This window comes from Xyrauchen texanus, chromosome 24 (genome assembly GCF_025860055.1).
Source record: "Xyrauchen texanus isolate HMW12.3.18 chromosome 24, RBS_HiC_50CHRs, whole genome shotgun sequence".
Taxonomy (NCBI): domain Eukaryota; kingdom Metazoa; phylum Chordata; class Actinopteri; order Cypriniformes; family Catostomidae; genus Xyrauchen; species Xyrauchen texanus.
In genome coordinates this window covers 4,711,279-4,723,404 of record NC_068299.1, presented here as the reverse complement: position 1 = coordinate 4,723,404, position 12,126 = coordinate 4,711,279, and the positions used below count along the sequence as shown (strand labels likewise).

At 36.8% G+C, this 12,126-nt stretch overlaps 1 long non-coding RNA gene across 2 annotated transcripts; it reads right to left on the bottom strand.

The window, feature by feature from the left end:
- Positions 1-601: 601 nt before the first annotated feature.
- Positions 602-6,897, bottom strand: LOC127617656 (uncharacterized). 2 transcript variants are annotated; one of them, XR_007967371.1, is made up of 4 exons: positions 4,574-6,897; positions 4,270-4,448; positions 2,429-4,150; positions 602-2,311 (listed from the first exon to the last, which is right to left on the bottom strand). It is a non-coding gene; the product is annotated as an uncharacterized LOC127617656 (long non-coding RNA). The 2 variants fall into 2 exon arrangements; XR_007967370.1 differs by having other exon boundaries at positions 602-4,150.
- Between the last annotated feature and the right edge of the window lie 5,229 nt (positions 6,898-12,126).

Below are 12,126 nucleotides of genomic sequence, written 5' to 3'. Positions count from 1 at the left end.
GAAGAGTAAAAACAACAAAAACAACAGATAGATTTAACAGGCAGAGTTTGAGCCTAGACTGGGTAAATTGCATCAGTGCATTGAAAGTATTTTTTTATTTTTTCCATGTATACAGCAATATTCTGATAGCTGTTGACTTAACCAGAATACAGACCTTAATAGAAAAATAATATACAGTACATGCAGTCAGTGTAGAAGGAACTTCTTGTTAAAGGGATAGTTCACCTAAAAATGAAAATTCTGTCATCATTTACTCACCCTCAAGTTGTTCCAAACCTGTACACATTTTGTTGTTCTGCTGAACACAAAGGAAGATATTTTGAAGAATGTTTGTAACCAAACAGTTGTGGGAAAAATTCTATGGAAGCCAATGGTGCCCCACAACTGTTTGGTTACAAACATTCTTCAAAATATCTTCCTTTGTGTTCAGCAGAACAAAGATATTTGTACAGGTTTGGAACAATGTGAAGGTGAGTAAATGATGTCAGAATTTTCAGTTTTAGGTGAATTTGAATGGCAAACTTTGCTATCAATTTGCTATCAGATGGAGTGGTGGTGGCGTAGTGGGCTAAAGCACATAACTATTAATCAGAAGGTCGCTGGTTTGATCCCCACGGTCACCACCATTGTGTCCTTGAGCAAGGCACTTAACGCCAGGTTGCTCCGGGGGGATTGTCCCTGTAATAAGTGCACTGTAAGTCACTTTGGATAAAAGCGTCTGCCAAATGCGTAAATGTAAATGTAAATTTGTATCTGTCAATGAGCACATTTCTTGATATGGCTTAGTAGCACAAGCCTTACAGATATGCAACATCATCTGCTGATCATTTTCTATGGAATTAGTTTTCTACCTTTTCTTCATTTTAAGCAATTATGGAATGTTAATGGGGTTTTTAACAACCACTGTACAACATACTCCTCGGAACAAAAGTTTGTGATGTTTTTATGTATGCCTGCCTCATCATCTTCAACAAATATACACAGTGCAACAGCGCCACCCAGAGTTCAGACTACTGAAGAACAGGGTTTTTTTCCCCACTGGCTCTAAATCAGATTTCATTCTTCACAGTGTAGACGAGACAGGAAAAATAAGACTTAATTGGCCTATTCTTGAAAATACCAGCATTTATTTGTACCTGAGTGAATGGTATAAAACCATTGCATTTTAATTGTCACACTGGCCTGGTCAATAAATGCCTACAGTACCACCAGGTGGCAGTGGTGGCTCAGTGGTTAAGGCTCTGGTTTACTGACCAGAAGGTCAGGGGTTCAAGCGCTAAAACACCCCTGTTGGGCCCTTGAGCAAGGCCCTTGACCCCATCTGCTCCAGAGGCACCGTATCATGGCTGACCCTGCCCTCTGACCCCAGCTTAGCTGGGATATGTGACAAATAAATAATTTCACTGTATATATGCAGAAATGTATGTATAATGTGTGACAATTTATCAATTTATTTATTTGTGTCTTTACAAACTTAATGATGCATGACATTGCAAAGCCATTAAAATAATCCTTAGTGATTTACGGTCATCTGCTTTCTAACTTCTTGGCGTTAATGTTGCATTTTTTGCATTCTCATTAAATAATTTATATTTAAGTCCATTTACAGTCATGAGAATTTGGGCTTTATGTTCTTTTAGTCAAAATATAATATCTTTTAATTTAGGGGTGAAATAGGACCTCTGAAGAATGTAATTTTATAATTAATGATAGGCACAAATACAATAGATTGTGAATTTTTAACATCTTTAAGGCAATGGTAAAGGCTAATGAGATATTCTAGAAATGTAAGCATTTCAACTTCATTAAAACAATTGCAAAAAAAACATTTTGTACTCTTAGAATCACAATTTCTTGAGGACAAGCACTCAAGTGTGCACACCAGGAATGTTTTCAGTGCTCTGTATTTAGAAATATCTCACCATACAGCACAAGAACAACTAAATGTACATAATATGGGGCAGTGGTGGCTCAGTGGTTGAGGCTCAGGTTTACTGACCAGAAGGTTTGGGGTTCAAGCCCCAGCACCACCAAGATGCCACTGTTGGGCCCTTGAGCAAGGCCCTTAACTCCAGGTTGCTCCGGGGATTGTCCCTGTAATAATTGCACTGTAAGTCGCTTTGGATAAAAGCGTCTGCCAAATGCATAAATGTAAAAGTGAGTGAGTGAGTCAGTCTGTCTTATTTTTAGGAGACGATTTGCTGATGGGGACCCACAGTCCATATGGTTTTCTGTCCGCCACGCTGTCGGCTCTTGAAGTGACCTTACTCTCATTGAGCGTTGGGCTGTTTGAAGGTTTGGCAACAGCATTCTGTGAATGCAAAAAGGTCAAATATACTTAAGCACAAACACACCGAATGCTCGTGTCAATTGTAAACAGTGTATTGGAATAGACATTTGTACTATTTAAATGTAGGTTTGAAGTTACGTTGATGCTGAAGGCAATTGGCTTCCTCTGTGGTGACGTCTGAGAGGTTTCAGCCTCATTATCATTGGTATCACATTTTACCTTAAAGAGACTATTGAGAAAATATACAGTATGTTTGTCCAAACCCCCATCCGTCACGAGTAGTGAGATTTCTCTGGTCTTCACTGGACACACGGGATTCTGGTCAATGAAAAGTTGTACAGTATGTCCTAGTAGAGTCCAAGAAGGCCAGATATATGTAAGGTGAAATATGTTTGTGGGTGATTCTTCAATTAGATGCATTTTTGTCTACTTGAAATCCTGAAAATTTCAACCAATTTTAGAAGTTTCATCTCCGTGAAAACATTTCTCCTGGATTTATTCGTGCAAAGTAAAATTTCTGATTTTAACACTTAAATTGACATACATTTACTCTATAGTAAATTCATTATATATTTTTATCTGGAAGTTACAAGTCAAAGTATAGATATTTTTTAATTTAACTTCCACAATTAGGAGAAAGTGATTAAAGTGACAATGAAAAAAAAGCTTAAAGATTAAAATCTACCCACATATTTTCCCAATTGATTCTTTAACGCTTTTTTCTTTCAAGTCACCCAAGGGAACAGAAATGTGCCCTAAATCAATGATTCTCAACAATACAGTATTTCCTCTGGTATTTCAGCTGTAATGATGACAAAGTTGAATTAATATAAATGTGGAATGTCAATAGATACAATTAATTATTCATAATTACTTTTGTGATTCCAGAATTTTTAAGAACTGATCTTCAACAAAAACAGTCATTGAATGGAGTTATTGAATTAAAATAAGTTTTTTTGTTTGTTTAGTTTTTTATGCTATGTTAAGATTATTTTAATATACTGTAAATTTAACTTTTTAAATAATTGTAAGACGTCTTGAGGCCCCCTTGGAAGTTTGCTGAAGTCCCCTGGTTGCGAACCACTGCCCTAAATTGAAGAATTGCCCTTTAATGAAGTTGGTGCGTGTGCTCTATTTTTTTGACACAAGGCTGTGCATTGAATACTTAAAGTTGGTGTCATTCATGTCAGGTGGCCCATCCCTCTCTCCCTCTTTGTCCAAAGGGTGCAGGAGTTTAACTCTACAGGAACAGAAGCAATACAAAAAAATACAAAACAAATGTCTAAAAAAAAGCTAAACGTTGCTCCTACACACAGTGAGAGGATTAATAGCCATGTGCACTTACTCGTTTGCTCACTCATTTACAAACGCACACACACTCTCTATCATACACTCAAGTATTGTACATACTCTTTAGTGTGTACTGTTACCTAATCCGCACATGAGCTGATCATCAATCCATTAAATCCATCAGGCAAAATCATTAATATCTGAGGAGACAGATTACATGGTGACCCAGGTTAGGGAAGTACATCGCGCAATTACATTTTGAAAAGTAAATGTCCCAAAATCAAAGATAAATCCAAAAGGATAAATGAGAATTTTACTAAATTAACTGGAGTATTACTCCACTCATGCAATGTTAAAAATCAATACAAATATGCTAAACATTTGGCTTAAGTTCTGCATAACATTGGTCAGTCAGTGTGTGTTCGTAGCACATCTTTATGGAGAGGTGGTGGCATAGTGGACTAAAGCACATAACTGTTAATCAGAAGGTTGCTGGTTCGATCCCCACAGCCACCACCATTGTGTCCTCGAGTAAGGCACTTAATCCAGGTTGCTCCGGGGGGATTGTCCCTGTAATAAGTGCACTGTAAGTCGCTTTGGATAAAAGCGTCTGCCAAATGCATAAATGTACATTTGGTGGTATAAATGTAAATGTAAATCTTTAGTCGTGTGTTTTGTGCGAGACTCACCTGTGCTGGTGTCTTCTGTAGTACCTGGTCAGTCCTCACCCTTTCTTCTTTAACTGACGAAGATCTCCTCTTCTCTTCCTCCTCCAGCTCCTTTAAGCTAGCCGGCAGCTCTTAGTTCTGGACTCCCAGAATCTTGGTGGCATTCGCTTTGCCGATGCTCAGTAGAAGATTTCAAGATGCTGGTTAAAGAATGAATTGTTAAAATTGAAAATTATGTAATTATTTACTCACCACCACACCATTCCAAACCTTTGAGCTGTTATTTTTCCTATAGACACAAAAGGAGAATTTTTTTTTCACTTACATAATGGCAGTTCACGGTTATCCAGCTCCAAAAAAGGCCTCAAATTGGTGATTCTCCCATAAACGGTCAAGAAAATGTCCTGGTCTTATTTCACTCCAAAATTAAAATGAAACAAGTAAGAAATTATATTTGGCATAAATAAAATCAAGTCCATTTTTAAGGCTATTTTTTACATTGTGACATTTGCATGACAATTGCACACATTTAACTCAATTCTCATTACCGTAATGCAAATGAACCAAATAATGCTCATTAACATCGACAATAGAAAGAGGGCAGTAATGAGTGGCTAAGGGAGAATGTTCTGGAACTGAAAGTAGGTCAAATACTGTTGTGTAACTGAGACTCCGCCCCCTCCTGTCAATCAAATTACACAACCGACTGGGCTCTAGAACATTACAACCAACTGATATAATTTCAATAATATTATATACGGACCTGAATGTCACAATCCATGAAGTAACACATATAATTGTCAGTATCGGCCTGCCTCAGTGTTTTGTTTACTCCCTTTGTTTGAGCGCACAGGTCCGGTTGTTTGGGACCACTGTGTGCATTTTACTGCCGCACGCTCTCCAGTGATGTCATGGTCCTGTCAACCCGTCAGGTTGGGTTTTGTCTGACAAGGACCACGACATCATCATCCCCTGTCTATTTTTTGTCAAAGCGTGTTTACATTTTGCCCTTATGTGTTTCAGGTGCGGCTGGCGCCCAGAAATGTGCATCCTCCCTATAGCTCCATTCTCAGGTAAAGGATCCTGTAGCGCCTTTTTGTCCCGATGTGTGCTGTTACTTCGCTTCGCTGCCCTCGCTTCACTTCGCTGCCCTCTGCTTTCCCAATGGAGAGTATGATGGTGGCTTACACCATCTTGCACCTCACCGGAAAGGCTGCTGATTGGGGAATCGCCATGTGGGCAATACATGCCCATGATGTGCCTCGTTCCTGGATTTCAGTGTCGAGCTCTGTCAAGTGTTCAACCCAGTAACGCTGCAGTGTGGAGAACCGATCGCAGCCCAGGGGAGGAGGAGGAGGAGGAGCCAGACGCCTGCTCCTCTGCCACTGCAAGCTTCCACAGCCATGGAGGCCGTTTCCCTGCTGCTGTCAGCGCCCACAATCACTGAGGCCGTTTCTCTGCCACTGCCAATGTCCACGGCCACGAGGGTCATTTCCCTACCACTGCCTATGTCCAAGGCCACAAGGGGAGTTCCTCTGCTGCTGTCTGCACCCACACCTTCCACGGCCAATGAGCTTGCGCCCATGCCCGCCACGCCCACGAGCTTACGCCTATGCCCGCCATGGCCAACGAGCCCACGCTGATGCCTTCCACTTCAAACGAGCCCACACCTGCCACGGTCAATGAGCCTGTTCCTGAAGCCTTGTCCGTCCCAGAGTTGGTGCCTGAAGCCTCATCCGTCCAAGAGACAGATCCCACAACCATGGAGGTCATTCCCCTATCCCTGCCTGTGTTCACAGCCACGAAGGCTGCTCCCCTGCCACTTCCCATGAAAATGGGTATCGTTCCCCCATCCCAGCTCATGCTCTCAGCCATGGAGAATGTTCCCATGTCACTGCCTATGCTCTCAGCCACGTAGGCTGTTCCCCTGTCACTGCCTGTTCGCACAACCTCGGAAGCTGTTCACCAGTCACTATCTGTGCTCACAGCCACAAAGGCTGTTCTCCTGTCACTGCCAGTTTTCACAGCCACGGAAGCCATTCCCCTGTTGCAGCTGCCAGTGCTCATGACCACAGAGGCTGTTCCACTGTGGCTATCAGTGTCCACATCTGAGTTGTTCACAGCTATGTCCCCTGAGCCACTCCCCTGAACCCTGTCCAGCAATTGCTGCCCTGTTCTCTCCCACCTGCCCAGCGGCCATTGCCCAGTCATATCACCTCCTCCCAGGCTGCCAGACCCTGCCTTTGACCTGAGGCCTCCTCGCCGACTACCAGACCCTGCCCCTTTTCTCAAACACCCTCCTTGGTTTTCCTCACTTTCTTTGTTAAGTGTTTACATTGTCTGTCTTTTTATTTTATTATGTTCGATGTTACTTTGGGGGGGGGGGGAGGGGGTGTACTGTCTACTTTATAAAACCCACATTTATAACTGTTCCTTTAGTCACCAATGTTTATATAAACATTTTGAGTGCTTGGACTGTTAGATAAACAGGCTTTCAAGAGACACTGAAGTCTAATGCCTCCTGTTTGCTGATGATCTATTGCTGCTGACACCCACAAAAGAGGGTCTACAGCAGCATCTAGACCTACTGCACAATTTCTGCCAAACATGGGCCCTGTCAGTTAACCCCAAATAGTCAAAATAATGATATTCAGAAAAAGACCCAGACGCTAAGAGCAACACCTAAATTCAAATTAGACAACATGGCCTTAGAACACACTCAGAACATCACATACCTTGGAATACACATCAGCAACACAGGAAACTTCAACAAGGCTGTGAACGACCTGAGAGACAAGGCACGAAGACCTTAATATGCTATTAAGAAAAATACCAAAATTGACATCCCAATCAGAATCTGGCTAAAAAAATGATTCAACTGGTTATAGAACCCATCGTACTCTATGGATGTGAAGTCTGGGGCCCACTAACAAACTGAGACTTCACCAAATAACAAACACCCAATAGAGACCCTGCAGACAGAATTCTGCAAAAATATACTGAAACACCTAATAATGCATGCAGAGCAGACTTAGGACTGTACCCACTAATAATTCAAATTAAAAAAGAGCCATTAAATTCCATTCCCAACTAAAAAATAGTGATACACAAACCCTTCACCACAAAGTCCTAAGATACAAAGCGCTGACCTCAGAGAGAAACCCCATTAGCCAGTTGGTCTTAAGAGCTGAATTTACAATCTAAAACATGTCCAGCAAACCCCAGAAAGAAACCCCAGCTAGACCATATCAAATGATTGAAACATCGGACAGAAGCAACAGCTCAGCAAAGTAAATTGGAATGCTATCTGTCTCTAAACAGAGAATATAAACTGGCAGAATACCTGAGAACAGTCACCGACCCTAAACCCTAAAGTCCTGACAATATACAGACTCAGTGAACATAATCTCACCATACAGATGGGCAGACACAGACAGATCTGGTTACCAAAAAAAGAGCACTTTTTAACAACATGCCCTAGGTATGCATAAATTGGATACATAACAAGGACAAACTTTCATACCTACTTGGAGAAACCCCAGCAAGCTCAAACCTGGCTGTGAGGTATGTCAAGTCATGCCACAACAAAAGGACAACCAGCGGAACAGGTATGGCAAGCCATTTTGACATTTATTCCTTAAAACTTGCTAGTATCTATTTTTATATTACTAGTACTTATTTTTAATGACTAGTAACTATTCCATTTGATACTATTACTTATTCATTAGTTATTCGTACTTGTTCAACAAGTACTAGTACTTATTCATTAGATACCAGCAGGGCTGGACTTGTAATCTGGCATACCGGGCATTTTCCCGGTGGGTCGACGCACTTTGGGGCCGATCTGGGGCGGACTGGCCATCGGGAGAACCGAGCGGGCCGGTGGATTTGGCCGCAAATGGGTCGCGATCAGCTAAAATGAGCCACCGCGTTATGCAGAACGGACCACAAAATGGCACTGATACTAATATCTATTGAATACGCACTAGTATCTAATGAATAAGCACTAGCATCTAATGAATAAGCACTAGCGTCTAGTGAATACGTACTAATATCTATTGAATAAGTTCTAATATCTAATGAATAAGCACTAGTATCTAATGAATACACACTAGTATCTAATGAATAAGTACTAGTATCTAATGAATAAGTACTAGTATCTAATGAATAAGCACTAGTATCTAATGAATAAGCACTAGTATCTAATGAATACACACTAGTATCTAATGAATAAGCACTAGTATCTAATGAATAAGCACTAGTGTCTAATGAATAAGCACTAGTATCTAATGAATAAGCACTAGTATCTAATGAATAAGCACTAGTATCTAATGAATACACACTAGTATCTAATGAATAAGTAGTATTTAATGAATAAGCACTAGTATCTATTGAATAAGCACTAGTATCTAATGAATAAGCACTAGTATCTAATGATTAAGCACTAGTATCTAATGAATACACACTAGTATCTAATGAATAAGTAGTATTTAATGAATAAGCAATAGTATCTATTGAATAAGCACTAGTATCTAATGAATAAGCACTAGTATCTAATGATTAAGCACTAGTATCTAATGAATACACACTAGTATCTAATGAATAAGCACTAGTATCTAATGAATACACACTAGTATCTAATGAATAAGTAGTATTTAATGAATAAGCACTAGTATCTAATGAATAAGCACTAGTATCTAATGAATACACACTAGTATCTAATGATTAAGCACTAGTATCTAATGAATACACACTAGTATCTAATGAATAAGTAGTATTTAATGAATAAGCACTAGTATCTAATGAATAAGTACTAGTATCTAATGATTAAGCACTAGTATCTAATGAATACACACTAGTATCTAATGAATACACACTAGTATCTAATGAATAAGCACTAGTATCTAATGAATACACACTAGTATCTAATGAATAAGCACTAGTATCTAATGAATAAGTACTAATATCTAATGATTAAGCACTAGTATCTAATGAATACACACTAGTATCTAATGAATAAGCACTAGTATCTAATGAATAAGCACTAGTATCTAATGAATACACACTAGTATCTAATGAATAAGCACTAGTATCTAATGAATAAGTACTAGTATCTAATGATTAAGCACTAGTATCTAATGAATACACACTAGTATCTAATGAATAAGCACTAGTATCTAATGAATAAGCACTAGTATCTAATGAATATGCACTACTATCTAATGAATAAGCACTAGTACCTAATGAATAAGCACTAATATCTATTGAATAAGTACTAGTATCTAATGAATAAGTACTAGAATCTAATGAATAAGCACTAATATCTATTGAATAAGTACTAGTATCTAATGAATAAGCACTAGTATCTAATGAATAAGTACTAGTATCTAATGAATAAGCACTAGTACCTAATGAATAAGCACTAATATCTATTGAATAAGTACTAGTATCTAATGAATAAGCACTAGTATCTAATGAATAAGCACTAGTATCTAATGAATAAGTACTAGTATCTAATGAATAAGCACTAGTATCTAATGAATAAGCACTAGTATCTAATGAATAAGCACTAGTATCTAATGAATAAGCACTAGTATCTAATGAATAAGTACTAGAATCTAATGAATAAGCACTAGTACCTAATGAATAAGTACTAGTATCTAATGAATAAGCACTAGTATCTAATGAATAAGTACTAGAATCTAATGAATAAGCACTAGTATCTAATGAATAAGTACTAGTATCTAATGAATAAGCACTAGTACCTAATGAATAAGCACTAATATCTATTGAATAAGTACTAGTATCTAATGAATAAGCACTAGTATCTAATGAATAAGCACTAGTATCTAATGAATAAGTACTAGAATCTAATGAATAAGCACTAGTATCTAATGAATAAGCACTAGTATCTAATGAATAAGTACTAGAATCTAATGAATAAGCACTAGTATCTAATGAATAAGCACTAGTATCTAATGAATAAGCACTAGTACCTAATGAATACACACTAGTATCTAATGAATAAGTACTAGAATCTAATGAATAAGCACTAGTACCTAATGAATAAGCACTAGTATCTAATGAATAAGTACTAGAATCTAATGAATAAGCACTAGTATCTAATGAATAAGCACTAGTACCTAATGAATACACACTAGTATCTAATGAATAAGTACTAGAATCTAATGAATAAGCACTAGTACCTAATGAATAAGCACTAGTATCTAATGAATAAGTACTAGAATCTAATGAATAAGCACTAGTATCTAATGAATAAGCACTAGTATCTAATGAATAAGTACTAGAATCTAATGAATAAGTACTAGAATCTAATGAATAAGCACTAGTATCTAATGAATAAGCACTAGTATCTAATGAATAAGCACTAGTATCTAATGAATAAGTACTAGAATCTAATGAATAAGCACTAGTATCTAATGAATAAGCACTAGTATCTAATGAATAAGTACTAGAATCTAATGAATAAGCACTAGTATCTAATGAATAAGCACTAGTATCTAATGAATAAGCACTAGTATCTAATGAATAAGTACTAGAATCTAATGAATAAGCACTAGTATCTAATGAATAAGCACTAATATCTATTGAATAAGTACTAGTATCTAATGAATAAGCACTAGTATCTAATGAATAAGTACTAGTATCCAATGAATAAGTACTAGTATCTAATGAATAAGCACTAGTACCTAATGAATAAGCACTAATATCTATTGAATAAGTACTAGTATCTAATGAATAAGCACTAGTATCTAATGAATAAGTACTAGAATCTAATGAATAAGTACTAGTATCTAATGAATAAGTACTAGAATCTAATGAATAAGCACTAGTACCTAATGAATAAGCACTAATATCTATTGAATAAGTACTAGTATCTAATGAATAAGCACTAGTATCTAATGAATAAGTACTAGTATCTAATGAATAAGTACTAGTATCTAATGAATAAGCACTAGTATCTAATGATTAAGCACTAGTATCTAATGAATACACACTAGTATCTAATGAATAAGCACTAGTATCTAATGAATAAGCACTAGTATCTAATGAATATGCACTAGTACCTAATGAATAAGCACTAATATCTATTGAATAAGTACTAGTATCTAATGAATAAGCACTAGTATCTAATGAATAAGCACTAGTATCTAATGAATAAGCACTAGTACCTAATGAATAAGCACTAATATCTATTGAATAAGTACTAGTATCTAATGAATAAGCACTAGTATCTAATGAATAAGCACTAGTATCTAATGAATAAGCACTAGTATCTAATGAATAAGTACTAGGATCTAATGAATAAGCACTAGTATCTAATGAATAAGCACTAGTATATGGCAAGCCGATTTAACTTTTATTCATTTCCAGGATATGAATTCTTGATATCAACAATTCAATTTTCACTAGTTAAAATGATAGTTATTGATATCAGGAATTCGATATCTACTAGTAACAATGGAAATTTTTGATATCAGAAATTAAATTTCCACAAGTAGCTAATTCTTGATATCAACAATTACATTTTTACTAGTTAAATGCTTATTCTAGATATCAAGAATTGTATTTCAACTATTAAAAACTATAATTCTTGATATCTGTAATTGTATTTTCACTAGTGAAATGTCACCATAGGCTGCCATTCAAAATCAATTGTTGATATCAAGAATTGATTTCTTACTAGTTATAATTCGAATACACATATCAGCTTTGTATTTATATCATTTTTGATATCAATAATTACATTGTTACTAGTAAAAATGTGAATTCTTGATATCAAGAATTACGTGGTTACTAGTAAAAATTTATATTCTAGATATCAACAATTGAATTGCTACTAGTAAAAATTTTAAT